The sequence below is a fragment of the Elephas maximus genome, chromosome 8 (assembly GCF_024166365.1).
Source record: "Elephas maximus indicus isolate mEleMax1 chromosome 8, mEleMax1 primary haplotype, whole genome shotgun sequence".
NCBI classification, from domain to species: Eukaryota; Metazoa; Chordata; class Mammalia; order Proboscidea; family Elephantidae; genus Elephas; species Elephas maximus.
The window spans coordinates 33,023,933-33,048,187 of NC_064826.1; the positions used below are offsets into that span (position 1 = coordinate 33,023,933).

At 42.0% G+C, this 24,255-nt stretch overlaps 1 protein-coding gene and 1 long non-coding RNA gene across 2 annotated transcripts in view; one reads left to right on the forward strand and one right to left on the reverse strand.

Moving 5' to 3' along the window:
- Nucleotides 1–1,514, reverse strand: part of MET (MET proto-oncogene, receptor tyrosine kinase) — a 126,249-nt gene extending 124,735 nt beyond the window's left edge. The window contains exon 1 of the mRNA XM_049894795.1: nt 1,203–1,514. The gene's annotated coding sequence lies outside the window, so the exon portion shown is untranslated. The remainder of the gene's footprint in view (nt 1–1,202) is intronic.
- Nucleotides 1,495–24,255, forward strand: part of LOC126082291 (uncharacterized) — a 77,528-nt gene continuing 54,767 nt past the window's right edge. The window contains exons 1-2 of the long non-coding RNA XR_007518531.1: nt 1,495–1,621; nt 9,643–9,808. This is a non-coding gene — a long non-coding RNA (uncharacterized LOC126082291). The remainder of the gene's footprint in view (nt 1,622–9,642; nt 9,809–24,255) is intronic.

Here is a 24,255-nt window from a genome sequence, read left to right on the forward strand (position 1 = left end):
AAAATTATGTTTTCTTGAATCCATTTGCATGGCAATGTGCATGTGTCTGGCTGATGGAAACGACAGAATAAACCTTCACACAACACTACGAAATATGAACAGTCTTCTTAAAATTCAGGAGAGGGTCCAGATAGACTATATGCTCTCTAATGTCGGTTTTTACAATCTCTCATATTGATCGACCGTCATAGCTTGGCAATTAAAGTATCCTGATTATTTTGTCTAAGAGAGCTGACAATATTTCATTCTGCCAGAGGGCTCCTTGAACATAAAACTATGATAAGGTAAAATACTGGTGGCGTAGTGGTTAAGTGCTACGGCTGCTAACCAAAGGGTCAGCAGTTCGAATCTGCCAGGCGCTCCTTGGAAACTCTATGGGGCAGTTCTACCCTGTCCTATAGGGTTGCTATGAGTCGGAATCGACTCGACGGCACTAGGTTTGGTTTGGATCCACTGGAACCCTCTCTAGCTGCCAAATTAGCAAATGGCTCTTTTAAAACATAAAAGGTATGAAATGAGAAACCACACTTTACCGCAAATTCTGCATTGGTGGTAGTCAGTGCAAGTACTTTCATTGCTGGTTTAATTATTGGGTCAGTACCAATACTGGCCAGACTGCCCGACCTCTGGCTACAATCTATTTCACCTATTAAGATAGTTGTTCTCCACAGAGCCCCAGCAAAGAGACAAGGTACGATTGGAAATGACAGATCACAAGCCCTGCGTGTTCGGCAAAATTAAGAATTCAGACCTTCACAGAACCACCTGCCCCTTGGGAAGACCCCCACATATTACAGATAAAGCAGCTGGGAACAAGGAAATAGCCTGGCTCAAATGTTGCCGGCTGCATCACCCTGGAACAGGGTGACCAGATCCCTTTTATAAGGGCTGAGTCAGATCACAGCCTTGAAACTTGCCGGTTCATAACAGCCATACATCACCCTTCACCGGAGCACCCCTCTCCCTCCTGAGTCATACAGGTGGCCGTCGGAAGCAAGACCCTAACACAAAAAGCCCAATTCTAGTTTCCACCTCGCCTCCTAGCCACATCTCTCCAGTTGCAGAAGATCTTAAACTCTCGCCCACCTCCCTGGTCTTGCCCTCTGGAACAGCAGACAGGTCTCTTAGGGGAACAAAGAAAGCAGACGTGCTAGGGCGAGGGCTGGGGTGTGGGATCTGAAGGCGGGGGGTTCTAGTTTTACCTTGCGGTGCTCAGGAACCCGCAGCGGCGAAGTCAGCGGGGCAGGGACCACCCGCGCGCTCCGCGCCTTCTCGCCAGCAAGTCAGCTGTCGCCGTGCATCTGCCTCGCGCCCTCCGCCGGGCTCCGCATCTGGGCACAAAGCGCTCCGGGCGCTGCGGACGGCGAGAGCCTCCGGTCACCTGCGGCCCGACGGCGCCGAGCGCCCCGCCCGCCAGCCCGCCGCGCTCCCTCCGCCCCTCAGCAGCCGCGCGCCGCCCGGCCGGTGACTCAGCCGGGCATCTGCGCGCGCGGCCTGGCGCGTCCAGGCGGGAGGCACGGCGAGGCAGCTGGCTCCAGGCTCTCGCCGCCGGCCCCAGCACGTGTCTGTCTCTCTCACACGCTGTCCGCCCGCCCCGTTCGCCTGTCCGAGGACCGCCGAGGTGAGGACTGGCACTACCAGAGAGGGAAATCGGCCCCCACCCTTCCTGCCGCCCCGCGCCACGCCTGGCCCCGCGGGGGTCGCGTTTCCTCCTGCCCCTCCCCCGCTCGCAATAAGGTGAAACTTTCTAGGTGGAGAAGTTTCTTGCCCGGGCTGCGCACTCTCTCCTCCCCCAGTTCTGGCAGGCTGGAGCGAGCGCGGCGGGAGAAGAGCGGAGCCGAGTCTCCCCCTCCTGGTGCTCGGGCGCCGAGGGCTGCCCGGCGCGCTGGGCGCACGGCGCGCACACACCGCGCCTCCTCTGCGCCCGGCCGCGCGCAGCCCGCGGGAAAGCGGGCGAATCCGGCTTCGAGCCTCCCACCTCTCTGTTAGCCACTGGCCACCGACCCGGGTAGAGACAGATTTTGGCACCACAGAAACAAGGAATTCATTGTGAGAGACGGAGGTAGGAGTGGACGGACGAATTGCCCCGATGATTTCATTATGAAACGATTATCCCCTACTGTAATAACTCGGATTTCTGGAAGGAAGAATAACACAGAGTTTAACCCTGAGGAGACTTCAGTCTCTGTAACTTTTTTTAGTAAGAGGAAACAGGCCGATTAAATAGCTAGGAAAATAGTAATGAACAAGTATAAGAGAACAAAAGCTTAGTTCTTGTTTGTTGGGGGAAAAAAATTTAAAAAGGTTTTGGGGGCTTGACGAATTGTATCAGGACTAATTGTATTGGGTATCTTATATTTCATGATGGCCGGGTATGAACATTAACATTGACCTTCAGGAGTAAATAAACACTCCAGGGTAACAGGATCTAAGGATCAGCATTGTGTGTTCTCCTTTCCAACTACTCTAAGGGCTTGCTCAGATAACAATATATGCGACATGAATCTGTTCATTATTGACAGTCATGGGACAAAATGAATTTCCTGTGCCATTTCAGGAATTATTTACTACGGAATAAAAATAGAAGAATATAGTAGTAACGATTACCAGTTTCTGAGAACTTACAGTGTTTTTTACCAGAGACGATAAAGAGTTATTTCAGTCGTCAAAAGTGGTTATCTCATGATTCTCTAATTCTATGGAAAAGCAAAGTTCCTGTTAATATTATACTCGAGTCCTGCACTGAACCAGTTTGCAGATAAGGAAACTGAGTCCTTCTGAGTTCCTAAAAGGGCCACACAGCTTGTTAGTAAAAGAGAAAAGGTTAGAACCCAGCTCTAAAATCCCAGTCAGGTGTTCTTTATATCATGCCAAGAGGCCTCAACACAGCAAGGCTAAATAAACAAAGCAGCCCCACTGAAAGTTTCCTGATATCGCAGGGCATAATTTAACAATGACTAGGGTCGCTGTGAATCAGAATCGACTCAATGGCAACAGGTTTTTTTTTTTTGGTTTGGTGGTTCATACTAAAGCCCTAGTGGCACAGCGGCTAAGCGTTTGGTTGCTAACCAAAAGGTCAACAGTTGCAGTTTGAATCCACCAGCCACTTCTTGGAAACCCTGTGGGGCAATTCTACTCTGTCCTCTGGGGTTACCATGAGTCAGAATTCACTGGATGGCAATGAATTTGGAGTTTTTGAATGGTTCATATTAAAATGCTAATGTACTGGTTGAAGGGCACTGGGCCTATTTATGGATAGATCAATTACGGATTTGGAATTCAGTATCAGCTTTCAATAAAAGGTGAATAAAGCACTAAATTGAAATGCACACACACACAATTAGCCATAGTCGTCTAAAGGAATGATTAGAGCGCTGTTGCTATTTCCTGGTTTCCATAGCAATGTGTTAACAGGATTTTTAGATTGCATTATGTAGTTGCCTTAACAGGTTTTCTGAGTGTGTATGCCATGATAAAAATATAAAAGAAAAAAATTACAATTAAAGTTGTAGAAAGACTCAGAAGAATCAAAGCAAACTAGAAGATAAAATAGATTATAAATGTAAACAACCTACTACATATTTTCAGCACTGAAATTTCCTAGTTTCCAGTTACTGACAATTTTCGATTAAATTTTGAAACTGTGTTGGAAATTGTCACTTTGATTTATTAACCATTAATAAGGAAATAACACTTTGGAAAAATATCATAACTAAGAATAGTATAACTAAAAGTATTTGAGTGTGAAAATCAAATGATTAGTTTTTATCCGCTACCTAAATAAGTTTGAACATGAAAAGGGTTAGAGGTAATTTCACATTTTTGGAAATGAATAGAAGCAGATAGTTTCCGGAAGCAATAAAAAATCTACAATTCAATTCTGGTTTTGTAGCAGACTTTAGTTGTTGTTTTTTAGCTTTCCTCAGGTCCGTGGCATGGGTGACGCATTGTATGATGAAGCTGTGTTGGTATTTTCCTAACCAAACTCCTCGCGGCAGACAATGTTGGCTAGCGTGACCCAGCACCTGTTCCCAACCAGATTTTTACTTGCCTGTCTCCACTCTTGGGTTTGGTCTCCACTCTTGGGGCTGGGAAAACAAAATTGTTTGCTTTCCCAGACTCCCTTGCAGCAGACATGGCCATGTGATGACATTCTGGCAATGATATGTAAACTAAGTCCGATGGGGCCTTCTGAGAAAGGGTTTATTGTTGTTAGCCGCTCTCAGGTCAGCTCCCAGCCCGTGTTCACTGGGATTGGACTGTTGCGATCCTTAGGGTTTTCACTGGCTGATTTTTCGGAAGTAGATTACCAGGCCTTTCTTCCAATCTGTCTCAGTCCGTAAGCTCCGTTGAAACCTGTTCAACACCACAGCAACATGCAAGCCTCCACTGACAGATGGGTGGTGGCTGCACTGAAGTGCATTGGCTGGGAATTGAACCTGGGTCTCCATCATGGAAGGTAAGAATTCTACTGAATCACCACTGCCCTGACTAAAGGAACCTAGGAAGCTGGTGCCACCTCTCCTGCCTTCTTGCTCTCTTTCTTTTATATACAATGGCCACTGGAGAGAGAGGCTTCTTATGACCATGAAGGAAAGAATTTGGCTCTGACATTGCTGAACTGTAGCACCCATGCCAGTAATCACCTGCTTCTGAATTTCTTATTTTATGGGAGGAAAAAAAAAAAAAATTAGTTCCATACATAGTTAGCTGGGTTGGCCAGAAGCATTAGAAATTGATATACCCCTCAGATGGACAGCAAAACATCACCAAAACTGAGTTTAGTGTAGTAGTTAAGAGTGTGGGCTTTAGAACCAGACAACTTGGATTTCAATCCCAGCTCTGAAGCTTGCTAACTATGTAACTATAGGCCACTTGGTTAAACTTTCTGTGCCTACCTCATCTTTAAAATGGGGATGTTGTTGATAGGTGCCATCGAGTTGATTTCAATTCATACTGACTCCGTATGACAGAGTAGAACTGCCCCACAGCGTTTTTTTGGCTGTAATCTTTTTGGGAGCAGATCACCAGAGCTGCTGGGTGGGTTCAAGCAGCCAACCTTTCGGTTAGCTGTTGAACGTTTAACCATTGCACCACCAGGGGTCCAAAATGGGGATAATAATAGGGTTATTATGGGAATTGTAAGGATGGCACAGGACTGGGCAGTGTTTCATTCTGTGGTACATAGGGCCACTATGAGTCGGAGCCGACTCGGCGGCACCTAACAACAACAATAACAAATGAGGACTAAAAGAGGAGCTATAAGTGAAGCACATGAAACAGTGCCTGGTAAAATATAAGTGCTGAAAAGTCATGAGCTATCCTTAGCCACATATTTGTGGATGACACATGGTACTAAACTGTAAACAAGGTCCCATCCATTAACCCTGAGATGGGCCTCCTGGTGGCCATGGTCAGGAAAGAGAGGAGCTGCAGCCTCCTTCTCTAAATATGCCACATCCCTTTTGCTCTCCCTTCAAAACATTACATTTTGGAAAAATTTGAAGTTAGTCTTTAAGTTCATTTACATGGTGCCGTTTTTGAAATAAAAATGAAAGCAGTCTCCTTATAACAGGGACTTCACAGTGGTGTCCTATGGTAACAGGGACTTCACACTGGTGTCCTATGGTAACAGGGACTTCACACTGGTGTCCTATGGTGACAGGGCCCACAGACAGACGTAGGCCCCCAGGATTTTTTTTTTTAAATAAATTTGCATCACAATTAGACAGAACATGAGTCTTCCAATTTGCCACGGTCCTACCACGCTCTCTTATATCGCATCCAACCCACCTCTGATCTCCGTGTCATTCTCGCCTATAGGCATTAGGATTTGTGCAAACTCTGGTGGTGTAGTGGTTGAGAGCTACGGCTGCTAATCAAAAGATCGGCGGTTCGAATCCATTAGGTGCTCCTTGGAAGCTCTATGGGGCAGTTCCACTCCATCCTATAGGATTGCTGTGAGTCGGAATTGACTCTACAGCAGTGGGTTTGGTTTTTGGTTTTCTTAGCATATTTATTCTTGGATTCTTTCTTGTGTGTTCTCTCCCTTCCCCCTGTCCCATTGCCCCTATTATGGTGCCTATGGAAAGTATCTTCACAGAAACAAATTTTAATTTGAGTGATGGTTCCTCAAACTATTTCTGTGGGCAAATAAATTTGGAAATAGAAGACTCCTGTTACCATTTATGGATACATCATGCACATCAGAATATTGAAGATTCTGAGAATTCATGGAAAAACAAAAATAAAGGCCTTTCTTAACTTTGCTTATCATACCGTCTCCTAAACTTGGTCCACCTTGGAATCTTTTTTTTTTTTTTTTCTCTTACCGTTTTCAGTATCAATTTTTGGTAAAATTAGTTTTACCAGTAACATACTTTGCTTGTTTTCAAGAATGGAAGTGCCAAATTCAGAGGGTTAGAACTGGGCACTTTAAATATTAACTGCTTTTATGTTGATTTGTATTGGTCATTTTCTTGGGGCTGGACTTTCTGAAAACATGAAATGTTAAGTTATCTAAAAATATGACTAAGCATATTCAATATTGAGGACAAGTACAAGATTGCTAGGCTCTTGATGCTCTAAGTATCACAATTTTAATCAGAAGGCTTAGGAAAGTGGGCAGAAAAATTAAAAATAAATTACCATCTCCAACAAGGTGCTACAATTATATTAGTGATTTAGCTCATTTTCCCATCAAGCTTATTACCTCTCTCACTTAAAATTAAGCAGATGTATAATGCTTTCGCTGTCATTTATTAAATGTCTACCACATGTGTGGTACTTTAGCATAGCCTCATAACACAACTTCAGGGTAGGTATCATCATTCTCAGTTTAAACCAGTTGCCGTCAAGTCAACCCCGTGTGTGTCAAAGTAGAACTCTTTTCCAGTGGGTTTTCAATGGCTGATTATTCAGACGTAGATCTCTAAACCTTTCTTCTGAGTCACCGTTGGGTGGACATGAACCTCCAACCTTTTGGATAGTTAACAGCTGAGTGCTTTAACCATTTGCACCACCCAGGGACTCCATTCTCAGTTTACATGAAAAGAAAGGAGGTTCAGAGAGGTCAGATAACTTATCCAAGGTTACACAACTGACCTAAGTCTGTCTCTTTCCAGAACTTACATACTTCTCATTGCAGTGGTTATACACTATGTCTGGTCCTTTGGTGTATGATACATGTAACTTGGAGAAACAGAACTTAAGGCTTCCTCTGATTTTTCTTTGTTCTCTGTGCACGCAATCAGCCTCAACTTAAGGCATGGCCACTCTGTTGCTTGCTTCACCTTCAGGGAATGGGTACTGTGGTGCACAATAAGGGTGCTGACACTACGTACGTTGGCTATCTGTAAAATATGGCACAGGTGGTGGCAAATCCTGGACAGTAAGGGTAGCCTAGGTGGAGAGTGTAGGGAAATAGGAGCAAGGCCTCCGGAGAATGAAAAGGAACCAGAACGTCCTTTCACCCACTCCTCTGCTTTGTGTGCCTGGGGAAGGTGAGAGAGAAATGGAAAGCACCAGACAGAAGATAGTCAAGAGTCCTAAGAAAGGGTTTTCTGGAGAGTCTCTGTCCTCTCAGAAGATGAGGAATATAGGTAAACTTGCAAAAAGTTCTAGAAGGCTGCTCCCATGATTCTTTGTCCTACCAACACCCCGTCCCTAAAGCCACATTCTCCTTTTTTTTGAAACTGTCTTTGGAGTCCCTGGATGGCACAGATGGTTAAGTGCTGGGTTATTAGCCAAATGGTTCGAACCCACCCAGAGATGTCCCGGAAAACAGGCTTGGCTATCTGCTTCCAAAAGTTCACAGCCTTGAAAAACCCTCTGGTTTCTACCCTGCACACATGGGGTCGCCATGAGTTGAAATGGAGTGGACAGTAGCTAACAAAGAAGTGTCTTTTACCTTGTAGATGGGAAAGCATGTATTCTGAGAAAGAAAACGGGGGAAATCTTTGATTTTTGTACAGTATAGAATAGCATTATTCACATGGCGAGCTTATCCATTCCAGTTAGGAATGTTTGGCACTAATACAAGAGGATTTGCCTAACAAAGATGGTGTGCTTTCTTCATTGATCAGCGTTTCTTCACGAATGACCCTTAAAAGGTGTGTGTGTGTGTGTGCGCGCATGTATGTGTGTGTGTCTTTGTGAGAGAGAGAGAGAACTGCCATTTTGGGCTTTACCTCTAACTTGAGTAACTTGGCATTTAACCTCTCAGGGATCAGTTTCTTTGCCATGAAAGCAGTTCCAAAGTCTGATGAAAATGATTAGAAAATATAAACTACCAACCAGAGTTTTACTGAAACCAGTCCATTTTGGAACAAATATTCCAGGCAATTTCCTAACTGCATTGTGTTTTAGGAAACATTCTCTTAGAAAGAATGTATTCCAGTACATGGTTCTTATTAACTACTGCCTTGTCCAAATATCATTACAAATTTTTCTATCCCAGGAAGGATGATTTAATAATCAACTGAGGGGTGATATAATGGTGAGTCCAAAAATAAATTAAGCAATTTAAAATTAGTTTTACTGATAATATACTTTCCTTAAAGAATGGAAATGCCAGCATCAGAGCGTTCCAACTGGGCATTTTAAATATAACGGTTTTTATGTTGATTTATATTGGTCATTAACTTGGGGCTAGACTTCCTAAATATAAAGCATGAAGTGTTAAGTTAGCTAACAAGATCGAACAGTTAAGAGGGGATATATAGATTCTAGTGGTATTGAAAAATGATAGAATGTTTGAAAAGCTTTATTTGAGTTCCTGTGCTTATTGTTGGGAGCCATGGAGCTCCCACTCATAGCGACCCCATATGACAGCATAGACCACCACAGGGTGTTCTTGTCTGTAATCTTTATGGGAGCAGATCACCAGGTCTTTCTCCCATGGAGCTGCGGGGTGGGTTCAAACCACTGACTTTTTGGTTAGCAGCCCAGTGCTTAACCATTGTGCCACCAGGGCTCCCGCTGTACTTATTATATGTGATTAATATATTCTGAAGGAGCCCTGGTGGCAAAATAGTTGAACATTTGGCTGCTCACCAAAAGATCGGTGGTTCGAACCCACCAGCGGCTCCGCAGGAGAAAAGACCTGGCAATCTGCTCGGGTAAAGATTACAGCCTAGGAAATCCTATGGGGCAGTTCTGCTGTATCCTGTGGAGTCACTATGAGTCGGAATCAAATCGACAACACAATACCAACAATGACAATATGTTCTGAAATATGATAAAGATGGTTATGCATTTCAACACTTTTGAATTGGTCACATCTCGAAATTTTATTGATGTTGTGTTTAGACCTTAGAGTCTAAACATAATTGCTATTACCCTATCTTCAAAGCATGTAGAAGAAATGGCAATAATTCTGAATTAGCCTTGGTTTGCTGATGAGGAATGAAAATAATGACAGCAAAGACAGACTGTGACCAGCCAAAGGTCACGCTCAGAAGGTTAGTGGTGATGCAGACTGCTTAGGACTCCCTACCCAGTGCCTGTTATAAACATTCCTGCCTTTACTTTGAAAAACAAAATCCAAACCAAACTATCCTCTAGAGGCAATTGCATATGAACCTCTAGACAGAACTGTAAGATCTAATAAAATCATCTGTAAACTTTGTGCTTATGTTGAAGGGAAGTTCCAGGAGCGTAACCTGAATTAGAGAAGACATCTTTTTAAAGCTTTCCCTGGAGTGTGTGGTCCATCTGTTTTGGCCCGAGCTCCCCATGTTAGAGCTGTTACCGAGTCCTGTTGGTTCTGCCATTGCTACTGTTAACAAATGGATTTGTCACCCACAAGGTAAGGAAAACCAGATGTTTCCTTTGTTGTTCTGTATTTGGAGGGCGGATCAAGAGCATGTTTAAACAGCACCAAGTGAAGTTGAGATTTAGAAATAATCTTATTAATCTGATCAGTGAGGTCATAGGATTTAGGACCACTTCAAGATTTAAACTGAGTTTTGGATTTGACCATCTACATTTATCAGATTACCCCCAAATTAATCAATTTTTTGTAAAACCTATTATGGGCATCATCATTTGTATGTAAGCAGCTATAAATCCAGAGTAAAATATTTAAACATGTCATATGTTGTTATCCATCAATTAATTTCTTAATCAAATGTTTATTGAGCCCTTACCATGTGCCAGGAGAGTGTTAGTGTCTGGGACTAAGAAGATAAATGAGATGTGGTCCCTGCCATTGAGGAGCTCAGGTGTAGTGTGGAAGACCAACATGTAAGTAAGCAGACCAGGTACAATGTGGCAAATGCTGAGCACTGTTATGGGATTGGGAGGAGGTGACGAGACAAAGAAGACACTGCAAGGGAGCCTACAGTTGAACCACATCTTAAAGGAAGAGCAGGAGTTTGCCAGGCAACTGTATTTGCAGGGAGATAGAGGTGAGGAAATGAATTCTTAGCAGAGGAAGTAGGCACAGAGGAATTAAACGATAATATATTTAGGGTTCTGCAAGTCACTCAGAATAGCCGGGGTGCACAATGCTTGGGATTAGAACATGGAGGGAGGAGACTTGTAATACCCCAGCGAAAAAGAAAATATATATATATGGTAAGTGATAAGGAGTCACTAAAATATTTTTAAGTGGAATAACCAAAATGTTGCATTTTAGAAAGATCTCACTGGTTCAATGGAAGGTGGCTTGGAGCAGGATGAGATTGGAGGCAGCATGACATGAGAGAAGGGTATTCCTTTAATGCTGGGGAGCAATGGTGAGAGCTGGATATAAGGCAGTGACTGTTGGGATGGAGGGCTGGGAGGAAAGTTTGATACGTACGTAGGACGTAGAATACACAGGACCACTTAGAGTAGGAATTGAGTGATGGATACTCCGAAATATCTATTTTAGTTGATGAGGTGAATTGCAAAGACATTTACCGAAACAGGACACAGATTTTTTTTTTGGTTTGTTTTGTTTAATGGAAACCCAGGATACAATGATGAGCTCATTCTGGAACTATTGAGTTTGAGATAGAATATTTACATATATGGACCTACACAATAAGCAGTTGGAGGTCTGGAAGGTCCCTAGGTGATGCAAATGACTTAGGTTAGCAAACCTAAAGGTTGGCAGTTGGAACCACCCAGGAGCACCGTGTTAGAAAGGGCCTGGCAATCTGCCTCCATTAAAATCACAGCCAAGAAAAGCCTGTGGAGTTCTACTCTTCAACACACGGGGTCGCTATGAGTTGGAATTGACTCGACGTCAGCCACCACCACCACCACCACCAACGCACAATAGGCAGTTGGAGGTCTGGAAGTTAAGTCAAAATGCCAATGTGCCAGATTGTTCTGTTGACTATTGGGTTATGTCGGTAACTACATTTTCCAGAATCCTCTTTCCCATACAGTTCCAGACTGGAGTTGGCCAAAAAGGAAGCTGTGTGAGTTCTGGGAGGCAGAAGTTAAATGATCTGGAGTAAGTTATGCTCTGAAGGTTACCACCTAGAGGTGGTAAGAGACAGACACAGAGGTGCTGGCAGATTCCAGTTTGTCCTCTCTGTTCCCTCCTTACTGATGCTGTCGTTACTTACCAATGGTAACCCCGTGTCCTCCACTGGCTACTTTGCTGAGAACTCAGAGGTGGTAGCCAGGAAGAACCAACAATCTTCCATTGACTTTGTGGTCCACTCCAGCAGCTGGACAGGCTGGCTTCTAGAGCTCCCTGCGAGTTCTGAGTCATTGGTGACTTTTCTTTGGTCCTTCAACTCCATCTGTCAGATCTTTGCCTTCCCTGCTCTTGCCACAATTGTGTAAACTTTAATTTCTATAATAAATTACTTTTATCACTTACTCTGTTCTGTCACTGAATCATGACAGACACAACTGAAGTGGATTTTTGAATAGAATCTCTTAAGAATAATGTATTTTACGCTAAAAAACTTTTATCTTGAAACGGTTTTCATTTTGAGAGTCTGGTTCTTTCTTGACTTCCTGATAGTGATCGCTGCTGTAGAATGATGATCTTAGTGTGTCCAAATAGGAGACATTTTCAGAATGGCTAAGAGGAATTTCAAGAAAATTCAATTTTGGGTTCTTATGCTGTTGAACAGAATCATCCTCTATTTTGTGTGTGTGTGAGTATTTCCATGTAATCTAGTGCATCAGAACTATCCAGGCCATAGAGAAGTCAAGCATGAAAGATCTCAGGTGCCTTCAAGACAGGAAGGGAGGACAAGAGTGGATTGTGGCAGGGAGTGAGATTTCCCTCCTGCTTGAAGGTGGAGTTATTCTTGAGGTCATTCTTGGGTGAAGTGTGGGCCTTTTGTTGAAAGTGCAGCTGTAGAACAGAGGTCCTGATGCTACTGGCTTGATGAGGATCCCCTAATGAGCAGGTCAAGGACAGATGTGAGAGGGGATACTATACAGAACTCTAAAATAAGCAATTGGGTTGCTCTTCTCAGTCTGCTCCTGCTTGGGGGAGAGGGTGGAGTTTAAGTCCAAGGTTGGTAACACTGACTTGATTCTCAGTACTGAGAAATGAGATTTGACCTAGAGAAGTGTGTGCCCTGGGGAGTTCTTTGTTGTTTTCGTTTTGCTTTTTGCCTTTCCTCCAATGCCAGCAGAGGAGGTTCTCTCCCATGCAGAGAAGAGAGGCAGTGTTGGCCACCTTGCGGGAAAAGGCAATGGCCTTGCGTTGCGTATTTCATCCGATGGGGATGGCCTTCCTTCTTGTATGTGCACAACAAACTCTAACCCGTCCTTTAAGATTTCCATGACTGGTCTTCTCCCAGCTCATCCTGTCCTACATCCTGAGCAGGCTGACAAGTTACTTCATCTGTTTTCCTGTGGCACTTCATATCTCTCATTTAGCATATCTCACACCTTATTACAATTAGCTTTTTTGTGTTAGAAAAAACTCAATGATGCGTAATTTTTTTTTTTTTCTGTCTTCTACTTTGTGAATCAGAAAGCATGAAGGCAAAGAAAAGGAGAAAAGCTGCCACGGGATGAGGGTGAGGGGGTGGGCAGGGAAAGGAAGGAGATCTTACATCTGTTTTAGGGTGTTGTATATTCAGAAGGGGCTACCTTGCTGCAAATACAGGATGACCCAGCTCTCCATTTGCTTGGTTAGGCAAGACACCAGCAATACCACCCTTTCGATCAGTTTGCCTGAAAACTTTTGATATCTGTGTACTTGAAAGTTTTAAAAATTCATAAGCAAGTCTGGGAATTGGGCAGTGTCCTCTACAAACTGCTCTGCAGGTACATCAGGAGCTGGGGATCGTGTTCTGGGGCAGAACTTGAATCAGGGGCAGAGCTTTCAGGGCCAGTAGCTCTGCTTCAGCTTCCGATTGGCTAGTGTCCTGAGGTAGTCTTCGTTGAACTCACTTTATGGACCTGATAACCCCTGACCCTTACTGTGTAATCAATAATCTGGCCTTACTCATGGGAAACAAATAGGATTAACAAACTGTGACAATGTCTATTATTAAGTCACACAGAGATCTCTGTCTTTTCCCTAAAGAATGTGTTCTACGTATTACACAAAGGAAGAGACCATGTAATATGTACACAATTCTTGCGAACAGATTTTCCTTGTCCAGACAGCATGTTTGCTAGCTGTTTCCTATTAAATAATCAAAAGATACCCACTGCTTAGTCCTCAAATAAAGCAAGAAAGTTGGGATTGGATGTATCCATGAAACCTGTCACACACAAATGAGGTACAATGTGTGACTCGAGAGTACCAGTTGGTCTAATTCTCATGTACCTGAGGAAGGAGGGTTGTGCCAGGGTTCATAGTTCACCTCTCCCCTTGGAAGCACTTGGTGACCATGCCTATGACCTTGACTCTAGGCTGGGGAGCATCTCACTGCCACCCTAAGCTCAAGTGAGCCATGCCAGCTAGAGTTCTGGGACTGCTCTGGCAGATCAGACTACACATCAGTCAGCCTGAGTTTGTTTCTTGGACTCCTGGAACTGCTTTGTCATTATAATTAAAGGAAGTGAAATGAAACCTGACCTAGGAAAGATCCCTAATTTTAGTAGTATTCTAAACCACATAGCAAGGCCTCGGTTTTAGAAGGACAGCGTAATTCCTCTGGAGGAGTGCTAATGCATGATTGCTGCAAAGTCTTCTATGGTTGTATGAGTTCCATGTGAGGCCAAGTCCCATGGATCTTGTCTGGGGCTGGATCACTGAGCCAAAGTAACCCCAACAGAGGCCAACCCACAAGGGCTTGGGTGAACATCAAATCTTAACCACTAGGACAGTGCAAATGAAAGGTTTATCATTTACTCATGATAGCATGGTAGCATAGCCAGAGTATCGGAATTAGGGTGATAGGGGAAGTAAAAGGTCAAAGTCAAGAATCAGCACTCTGTGTCAGAGCTGAGGGATGAGGCACAGCCACAGTATGAAGCTAGGATGATTGACGTTTCTGTCACCTCTCACCTGTTTCCCAGATCCTCTGTGGTCTCCTTTCTTGGTTTACTCCTTTCTTTTTGGTGGAATTCCACCTCCCGTAGCTTCCTGAAGAATAGTGCATGTGATGGAAATGTTTCGAGACTTTGTAAGCCTGAAAGTGTTTTTATTTTACCCTTATTACTTGATTAATAGTTTGGGTGGACATAGAATTCTGTTATCTTCTAGCCTCACTCTTGTTCTTGCATAATTGACAACTACCAATGAGTGTGTATTTGCTTTTTATGAGTATGTTTGAATTTCACAAGTCTTGATTACAAATCATTCATTCATTCATGTAATTGTTTTAGGTCTTGAAGACACTGCAGTGAACGAAAGGGTCAAATTCCATGCCCTCATGATACTTAGTATGTAAGTTCATATATGAGTGTTGTTTTAAGCCCTTAAATAAATCTTGAACAGGTTGTAGCCACAAATAGGTTTTGAATCATAAATTTAGGTCTTCACAGTAATTAGTGGAGTGAAGATGAGGTCATACTGAGTAGCGTGGGTCCTAAGCCAGTATGACTGGTGTCCTTAGAAGAAGAAGAGACAGAGAGACTATGGCAAGAGAAGATGGGGGCAGAGATTGGAGTTGTGGTACCACAAGCTAGGGAACGCCTAGGGCTACCAGAAAGTTGGAAGAGATAAGGAATATTTTTCCTCTAGAGACTTTGGAGGGAACATAGCCCTGGAAACAAACACAAACAAAAAAAGCCTGTTGCTGTTGAGTCGATTCTGACTCATTGCAACACTATAGGACAGAGTAGAACTGCCCCATATGGTTTCCAAGGAGTGCATGGTGGACTTGAACTGCCAATCTTTTGGTTAGCAGCCATAGCTCTTAACCACTGTGCCACCAAGGTTTCCCATAGTCCTAGAGACACCCCGAATCCAGTCTTCTAGCCTCCAGAACTGTGAGAAAATACATTTCTGTTATTTAAACCACCCACTTTATGGTACACTGTTAACGGCAGCTCTTGGAGATATACCTCCCTAATGGTTTGCAAAGGAACCCAGGTGGTGCAGCAGTTAAATGCTTGGCTGCCTACCAAAAGGTCAGCAGTTTGAACCTACCAGCCAGCCGCTCCACAGATGAAAGCAGTCTGCTTCTGTAAAGATTACAACTTTAGAAACCCTATAGGGCAATTTTACTGTGGCTTATAGGGCTGCTATGAGTTGGAATGGACTCTATGGCAACAGGTTTTTTTTAACAGCTTGCACTGGACTACTAACCTAAAGGAGCCCTGGCTGCAATTCAGACCCACCTAGTGGCACCATGGAAGAAAGACATGGCGATCTGGTTCCGTAAAGATTACACACAAGAAAGCCTTATGGAACAGTTATCCTCTGTAACAAAAGGGGTCACCATGAGTCAGAATCGACTTAACGGCAACAGATCTGTTTTTTTTAATCTTCCTTTTACATTGTAAGCTTCTTGAGGGCAGGGATCATGTCCCATTCCTCCGTATACCTCTTACTATACTTAGTAGAAGACTCAACAACTGTCGTTGAAATGGATTTCATATAACAACATTAAAAAAATAGGTTGCCATTGAGTCGATGCATGTACGTGTTCTTAATAAGAGTTGTATCCCTGGATAAAGTTGTTTCCCATTCGACCATAAATGACTATTATCTTTTTATTCCACCTTCATTAGTAGCCAGGAGACTTCCCATGTTTAGCATGTTTGATGACCAGAATTCTCTTTATTGGGTAAGTAAAGTTAAATTTGACATCTCTTTGGAACCCTCCTTGACTTCCACCCCAACCCAATAACAACAGAAACCCCTGAGGTTAGATTATTAGCTTCGTATTGGCTTCGATAAGTTTTAAGATGCTTTGTAACGTTCTGAGTGCATCAGTCCACCAAAAAGGGTGAGCCAGGTAGAAAGGAAGCAGATTTCCCTTCTTTGTTAACCTAGCCAGGATAAATGTCTTAGGAGAATGTTTTCCAAAGATGTATTTTATAAGTGTCTTATAATTTGAAAATGCAGCAACTTCAAAAGGTCTTTCAGGATATTGTCCTGTGTTGAAACTTTAGATCACCCCTACGTGAAGGTTTAAAAAAATGTACTTAAGGAGCTTTTTGAAAAAAATCTGATGAAAGTTTGAGCTAAAAGTCATTGGTTCGTATTTCATTAGTCCCCGTGCTGTTTGTTATTCATAAACTTTGCCCTGGACACTTGTCCGTTTCTGTGAATATGACACTCTAGCCTTTAATTATTCCTGTGTTTTAGCTTCCATTAAGCTGAAGCTTGACCTCATTGTTTCTTCAGACACAGATCAGATTACTGAAAGAAGTAGAATATTAGAACTCTTATTTAGCAACTGAAATAAGTTTATGTGTCTCTGTAAGGGCCTATAGTTATATCCCCTTGTATATATGAAAAATTCCTTAGAACATATGAAACATATATAATGGATTTCTGTGATGAATAACAACAATATTAAAAAAAACCTTGGGATTTAAAATATTATGAAGATAAGTTTCATGCTGTATGAAAGAAGTTAGCTCTTTTGACAGAGCATTCATAGTGATCATATATTCTGCCATTGCTTTTATTATTCATCACAGCAGCCCTAAGATGGTTCAGAAAATACACATCATATACATTCACATGTAATTTGATTATTTTATTCAAAGAAATCTGATATGTGTTATCCTTTCCTGACACATGAATTGAATGACTTTTTTAGCAGCTGCATTTTCAAATTTAATCTAGAAACATTGCATCAAGCTTGGTGTTGAAAGTCTATCTGATGAAAATGATTCCAATTTTATTATTATCTTTAGATTTATAGATAGAAGATTGCACAGCCGTCACTTTTAAATTGAAGTAGCATTTCGAAATAAAGGCTTTCTTTTCATGTTTGTTTGAGTAATATGACTTTGCTGGCATTGAACATGGGATAATAATCAGTAACCAATCTAGAAGTAGCGAAATACCTAATTTTCAGATTAACATTGACTTTTCTGTGCTGCCTATTTGATGTACTTACATGGCTGAAACCAAGTAAACTCCATATTGCTGAATTGTAATATTCGTCTGGCTCCCTGCCATGTAAAATGAATGTATTAATACTTTGTTCTCGAGAGAGTTGTGAAGTTCAGTTAATTAATGTTTATAAAAGCTTCTTGAGATTGTCTGCTGAAAGATACTACATGAATTAAAATTGTATAAAAAGCAAACGTGTAGAGCACTCTAGAAATTGTTGCTTGGAAGAGATGAAAGTGTCCTGGCTATCTATTAGCTGTGCCTGAATGAATGACTTCTGGTTTCTTTAATTCATTGTAGTATTTTCTGGCTGGTGCATAATGATGACTTAAAGATACATCATCTCTCTGTAGTGCAGAATTCTTTATGAAATTTTGGCCAAAGGGCCTTAGGTAAAGCATTTGTCTGGTGCTCATGAGGGCAGAACGTTCGAATCAAGGATCTCATTCAAAGTAAAACGTTAGTCTGATGATTCATTATTGCTCCTGAGTGAGTGCATCTTGTGATAGGTGCTCCAGCTGTTCCTCCACATCTAATCTCCATTTCTCTTCATAGCAATAGTATACCTACTTTTTTCTGGGCACCTGGCCATCCCAAATGAAAACTACGTTTTCTTCTTTTCTTGCAGCTAGATGTGGCCCTGTGGTAACTTAAGTTCTGGCCAGTGATATGTAAGAGGAATTGACTGGTGAACCTTATAGATTGCATCCTTAAAGGGAGAAGTGAGCCCTTCTTTCCCCCCTTTTTTCCCATTTTGCTGCCTGAAATACAGGTGTGGTAACAAGCCATCTTGCATATGTGGGTGAAGGAAGCAACCTAAAGATGGAAGAGCAACAAGACAAAAGGATCCTAGGTCCCTAAGGAACTCAAGGGCAGAGCTGCCATACCAGTCGTGTACTGCCTACCTATGAGTATATTTAAACCACTGTTATTTTGAGTCTTGGTTATAAGCCACTGACTATATCCTAAGATTGTTATCTCTACAGAAAGCAAGAAGAAGAGATGATTCCTTTTTCAGATCTTATACCAAATTGCCTGCTTATGGACCAGGTCTCATTAAAAATCAACTGTAAATTTTCTTTGTGTGCTGGGTACATTAAAATATTTTAACTTTGGGTTGTGACTCCATCTTAAAATGGATAAAGAAAAATTTCTTTAGTTGTACCTCCTAACAGATTGGGGACCTCTACTTGGGAACCACTTAATCCTCTTGAAAGCCATAAACATTCTGAAAGTAGAAAAACTGAAAAGAATATGTTATAACTAAAATAATTAAATTTGCATATTCTAGCTAGATAAACCATCTGATTGACCAATGCACTGTGCCCTACCCTAATTCGTTCTTGTGCTTATTAGCTGAGAGGCTTAATGGCAGGAAATGAATTTCTCTAAATGGAGCCCTCGTGGCTTAGTGGTTACGAGCTTGCCCGCTAACCAAAAAGGTCAGCAGTTGAAATCCACCAGCCACTCCTTGGAAACCCTGTCCTATAGGGCCACTACGAGTTGGAATCGACTGGACGGCAGCAGGTTTTTTTTTTTTTTTGGTGTTTTGTTTAAAAAAAAGACAAGGGAGATCTCTCTACTCTAAATTCCTGCAGGGTCCACAATTTATTCAGAGCTCAGGGAGTTGGTACCACTATATGAGGTGCTTTTCAAGTATAGTTTTCATTTACTTCTTAAAATACTTTTTGTTTTCATGGAAACAGAGGACACACCCTCCCCAATTTTGGATCAAATATTTAGGTTAATGGTTCTGTGTATACACCCGATAAATTGCAAATGCAAGTATTAATAATAAGTATATCACTGACTTATTGTACTAAATAAAGACAAGTGGTATGTTCATGATATTTATATTCAGTTTTTGATCACTAGAAATTCAGCTATATTTACATTTAATTAAGGCATTATTAATTTCTTTCACTGAAAGTAATCATTTTGGCTATCTATTTCTGTGCAACAAGTGTCAGAAAACTTAATGACTTAAAACCATAACAGCCATTTATTTTGCTCACATATCTGAAATTTGGGCAGTGCTCAGAGGGGACAACTCATTTCTGCTTCATGAAGCATCAGCTGGGCAAGCCCTACTGGGGCTGGGAGATCCACTGCTAAATGACTCACTAATGTGGCCGTTGAGTTAGTGCAATCTCTGAGCCGGGAGATCAGCCAAGACTATAAGCTAAGGGTCTATGTTCTTTTTCCTGTTGGCCTCTCCATGATGCTGCTTGAGCTTCCTCCCAACATGGTGACTATTTTCCAAGAATAAGTATTCAAAGACGCAGGAAGAGGAAGCTGTTAGTCTCTTATGATCTGGACATGGAAACTGGCACAGCATCCACCATGTTGTTCTGGTCAAGCAGTCACAGAGCCCACCCAGATTCAAGAAGAGGGGACAAAAATCCCACCTCCTAATGAGAGGAATGTCAAAAAATGTATGACCATCTTTAATCTTCTCCAGTATGAAACACTGTCCAACTAATAATGAAGCCACAGTGATAGAAAGAAAAACAAAGAGTTAAGATAATGAGCAACAGGAGTTATCCTTCCTATGAAAAAGTGACAGAAATCCCTGAAAAGAACGAGGTAATAGAGTGAATTTATGAGTGTTTCAGAAATGTTTGGAACCTTCTATTCTAGTGGCTTTAGTCTTTTAGGACTCATGATATCCAGTCGAGTAGTAGAACTTTTAGTGACAATATGTGGCAGACACTGAAGGTTGCCTCCCAAGTATCCACTCTCTCCTTATTCCTTACTAAGAGATTACTGAATTTGTTTATGTCAGCAACGTACCCCATTAAACGTTCTCACTTCACTAGCCTCTCCTGCAGTTAAGAATTGCCATGGGACACAGTTCTGGCCAATTCAGTGTAAAAAAAAGAAGTAATTAGGTAGGAATTCTAGGAAAATGCTTTAAAAGGCCGTGTTCAGGTTTTTCTTTGTTCTTCATTCTTCTCCCATCTGCTTGTCTGGATTGTGGATGTGATGTCTAGAGGTGCAACAGCCAACTTAAGATCACAGGAAGGAAGTCTAAATGTTAAGGATCAATGAGAGGAAAGGTGGAAGTCTGGGTCCTTGATGACCTTTTGGAATCGCCATAGAAACCTTATACTATCTACTCTAGAATTCTTGAAACATGAGATAAATGCTCCTCTATGTGGATAAACCATAGTAATTTGAGTTTTTGCCACATAAAGTCCAGTCCACTTTTTAACTGAATTACTGCTTTGCAAAAGTCAGTAGTAATTATAACACAATCACTACTAGATACTAACAATGGATCACAGGATCTGTAGAAGCATCCACAGATTCTCCTTTGTTCATTGTGTCGATGTAAGAGTAGAGCTGTTTCTGCCCTGACCATCCTGTCTCCTATACACGTGAGACAAAGGTTTGGCATGTCCAATAAGTGTGGGCTCTTTGTGTTTGCATGACATTATAACATGCCTCTTACCTCTTGCTTGCAGCTTATTGAACCCTGCTCTGTAATGGGCAGCAGGTCCACTTAGCTCAGTATTCCATCTGACAGACAGTATTGCACTCGGTTATAGCAAAAATAAATTTTCCTCAAAATGGGACAGCTCACCCATGAAATGCTTACAGAGTATCAGTGAGTGAGGGAACAACTGTTATAATCCATGAGGTGTATTTTTGGCTAAATTTGGGAGAAATTTGTATACTACACATTTTTAAGGGCTATACCCAAAGAGCGGTTTCAATTGTTGTTAGTTGCCATCGAGTTGACTCTGACTCATGGTAACCTTATGTATAACAGAACAAAATGTTGCCCAGTCCTGTGATATCTTCATAATCATTGGTATGAGTCCATTGTTATAGCTATTAGTCCATCTCATTGAGCATTTCCCTTCATTTTGGTGACCATCCACTTTACCAAACATGATGTCCTTCTGTAGGAACTGGCCTTTCCGAATAACATGCTCACAGTAAGTGAGTCAGAGTCTCGCCAGCTTCACTTCTAAGGAGCTTTCTGGTTGTATTTCATCTAAGATTGATTTGTTTGTTCCTTTGGCAGTCCATGATATATTTAGTATTCTTTGCCAGTACCAGAGTTCAATATCACAGTATCAATAGATGGTATCAATATATCTGAAGTAAAAAATATTAGTTCGGTTTCTTTAGTAGAGACCAGACAACAATGACTTAAACATAATAGAAAGTTTCTTTTTCTCTCCTGTAGAAGTCTGAGTTGATAGTCTAGAGATGAGGGTGAGAGGAGATAGGTAGCTCTATTCAACTAGGAAATCTAGGTATATTCTGTCATTGCTAGGCTGTCTCCTAGACTAGAGTGTTGTCCTCATCCACATGGTCAAAGCTGGCTCACTACCACTGTGTCCACATTCTAGGTTGCAGGAATGGGGAAATAAGAAGCAAAGGGCAAATAGGCCATAAGAGTGTAATCCAGAAATTGCCCACATTTTACATCCCAGTGGCCACTTGTTAATAAGTTACAGCCAGGTGAACGGTCTATTAGGAAATGCTCAGTTGGAATCCAATGTGCCCAATTCAAAATGGTGAGATTCTATTACTAAAATTAAGGGGGAAATGGATGTGGGATGACAGTCGGCTGCCTCTTACATAATGGGTATCTCATCTACAGTCAGAGTAGGGATGGTCTATAATGTTGTTGCTGTTAGGCTTCTTGGCTTTTATAAAGGGCTATCAAACTGAAAAATTGTTCATTTGGTCTTGAAAGCATGTAGACCTGTCCTCAATAAGTACTGTTTTTTTTTGCTGTCCAGTTCTAATCAATACCAGATTGATTACAATCTCCTGACTTCCTCTGCTTCTTGGCTTCTGGATTCTTCATATTTGATCAACGTCTTACCATCTTGACCTAAACTCAGAATTTCTTTGATTTGGTATATGTTTTTATTAGGTGCCGTTGCCTTGATTTTGACTCACAGCGACCCCATGTGACAACCTAGAACTGCCCAAAGGGTTTTCTAGGCAATCTTTATGGGGCCAGATCACCAGGTCTTTCTCCTGCAGAGCCAATGTGTGGGTTTGAACTGCCAGCTTTTCAGTTAGCAGCCAAGCATGTAACCATTGTACCACCAGAGCTCCATAGATATATATACCAAAGAAGGAACATGAGTTCAAAGCAAGCATCGTTCAGCAAACTTAACTGAAGACTGGGGGGATGGTGGTTTGTTATGAGAGATCACTTGTTCACAAAGTCATCTACTTTCTCAGTAGCTTTTACTCTCCCTTGTTTTTCCATTCCTGCTTAACTCTTTAACCACTCATTCCCAAATTGTCCCATGGGCCTCCAAATTCCTTTTCCTCTGTTATGCAGATCTGTTTGCCTGTTCTTCTCAAGACTTCACACCCAAATCAGACCCTTAGTGGGTTCCCCTTCTGCCCAAAGTGTTATTCCCAGAAAAAGTTATTTTCTCCCTAAAAAGAATTCTAGTGCCAGCTGTCGATATAATAGTTTCCCATACCTCATTATAAAATGAAATCAGCTTCTGCATTTGTTGTAAAATGTTGTTGAGGACATTGCCCATTACATCACCCATTTTCCTCTCTATGAAGCCCCACATCAGAAATTTCTTTTAGATTTCATTGCCAGAAAAAACTTTGCTTCTCCTAAAACGTGCTTCCTACTTTCTGATAACAAGAGCTGTGCAACTTATCATGTTTTCTGAACCATATAACTCAAGCCAAATTCACAGCTCTATCAGTACAATTATGGTTAACTTTTTTGTATTTTCCACTTTTCCTTGGGCCCAGTTTTATGTCTATCATATTGGTCTGCTTTTTGGTATAAGCCATTTCAAATACTTTTAAGAAGAGTCAAGGCAAAAATAAGTTAGGTAAATAAGCTTTTCATGGGTTGTCTTAGGCTGGGCTCTCTAGAGAAGGAAAACCAATGAAATATATACATATATGTGTGTATATATATATATATATATATATTTCAAGGAAATGGCTTACGTGGTTGTAGAGGCTGGCAAGTCCCAAGTCTGTGGGTCAAGCATCAGGCTGGAAGCTTCTCCTGACTCACATAGCTGCAGGGGCTGACAAACCAAGATTAGCAGGTCAGACAGAAGGCTCCTGGCTCACAGGCTGAGGAGGCTGGTGAATCCCAAGATCAGCATGTAAGCTGCTAGTTCAAGTCCCAAGAACTGGAGATCAGATGATGATGAATCAGATACAGGATCCAGAGCAAGAGCCTTGGTGGAACATCCATTTATAGACTGGAGGCAGGCCACACCCCCAAGGAAACTCCCTTTCAACTGATCTCATCACAGAGCTGATTACATCATTAGATAACTGCCAAATTACATCATTGCATAACTGTCACTGAGACAGCCCAGCCAAGTTGACACACAACCTTAACCATCACGGGAGTCATCTGAGACAATAGAGTGCAATGTTTTGACCACCATCTCCAACTACTTAGTTAAGGCAAAAGGCTCTGTGGTCCACCTACCCTACTCATTCCTACTTTGTGAGGAGAGAAAAATAACTCAGTGATCAGACTATTTTTAGATTAAGAATGAAAATTAAGAAAAAATTGGACTCTTACCACCTTATTTTCTGGAAGTGTTAGACACTTCTGTACCATTTTTAGATCCTTTTGACGTCATTTGTCTCTAAGGGTTTTTGGTCACTTGTTCCACTCCGGCTGCCACTACACTGACCAGCTCAGTGAAGGCTTCAACTGACTTTAAGAGAGTACAACTCAACAGCATCTCTCCTCATGCCTGCACCATGCACCACTCACCCTCTACCCTGGAGCTTCCCTGTTGGTGAGGGTGAGGAAGGAGACAGTATGGGAAGTGCCAGCTGCCCAC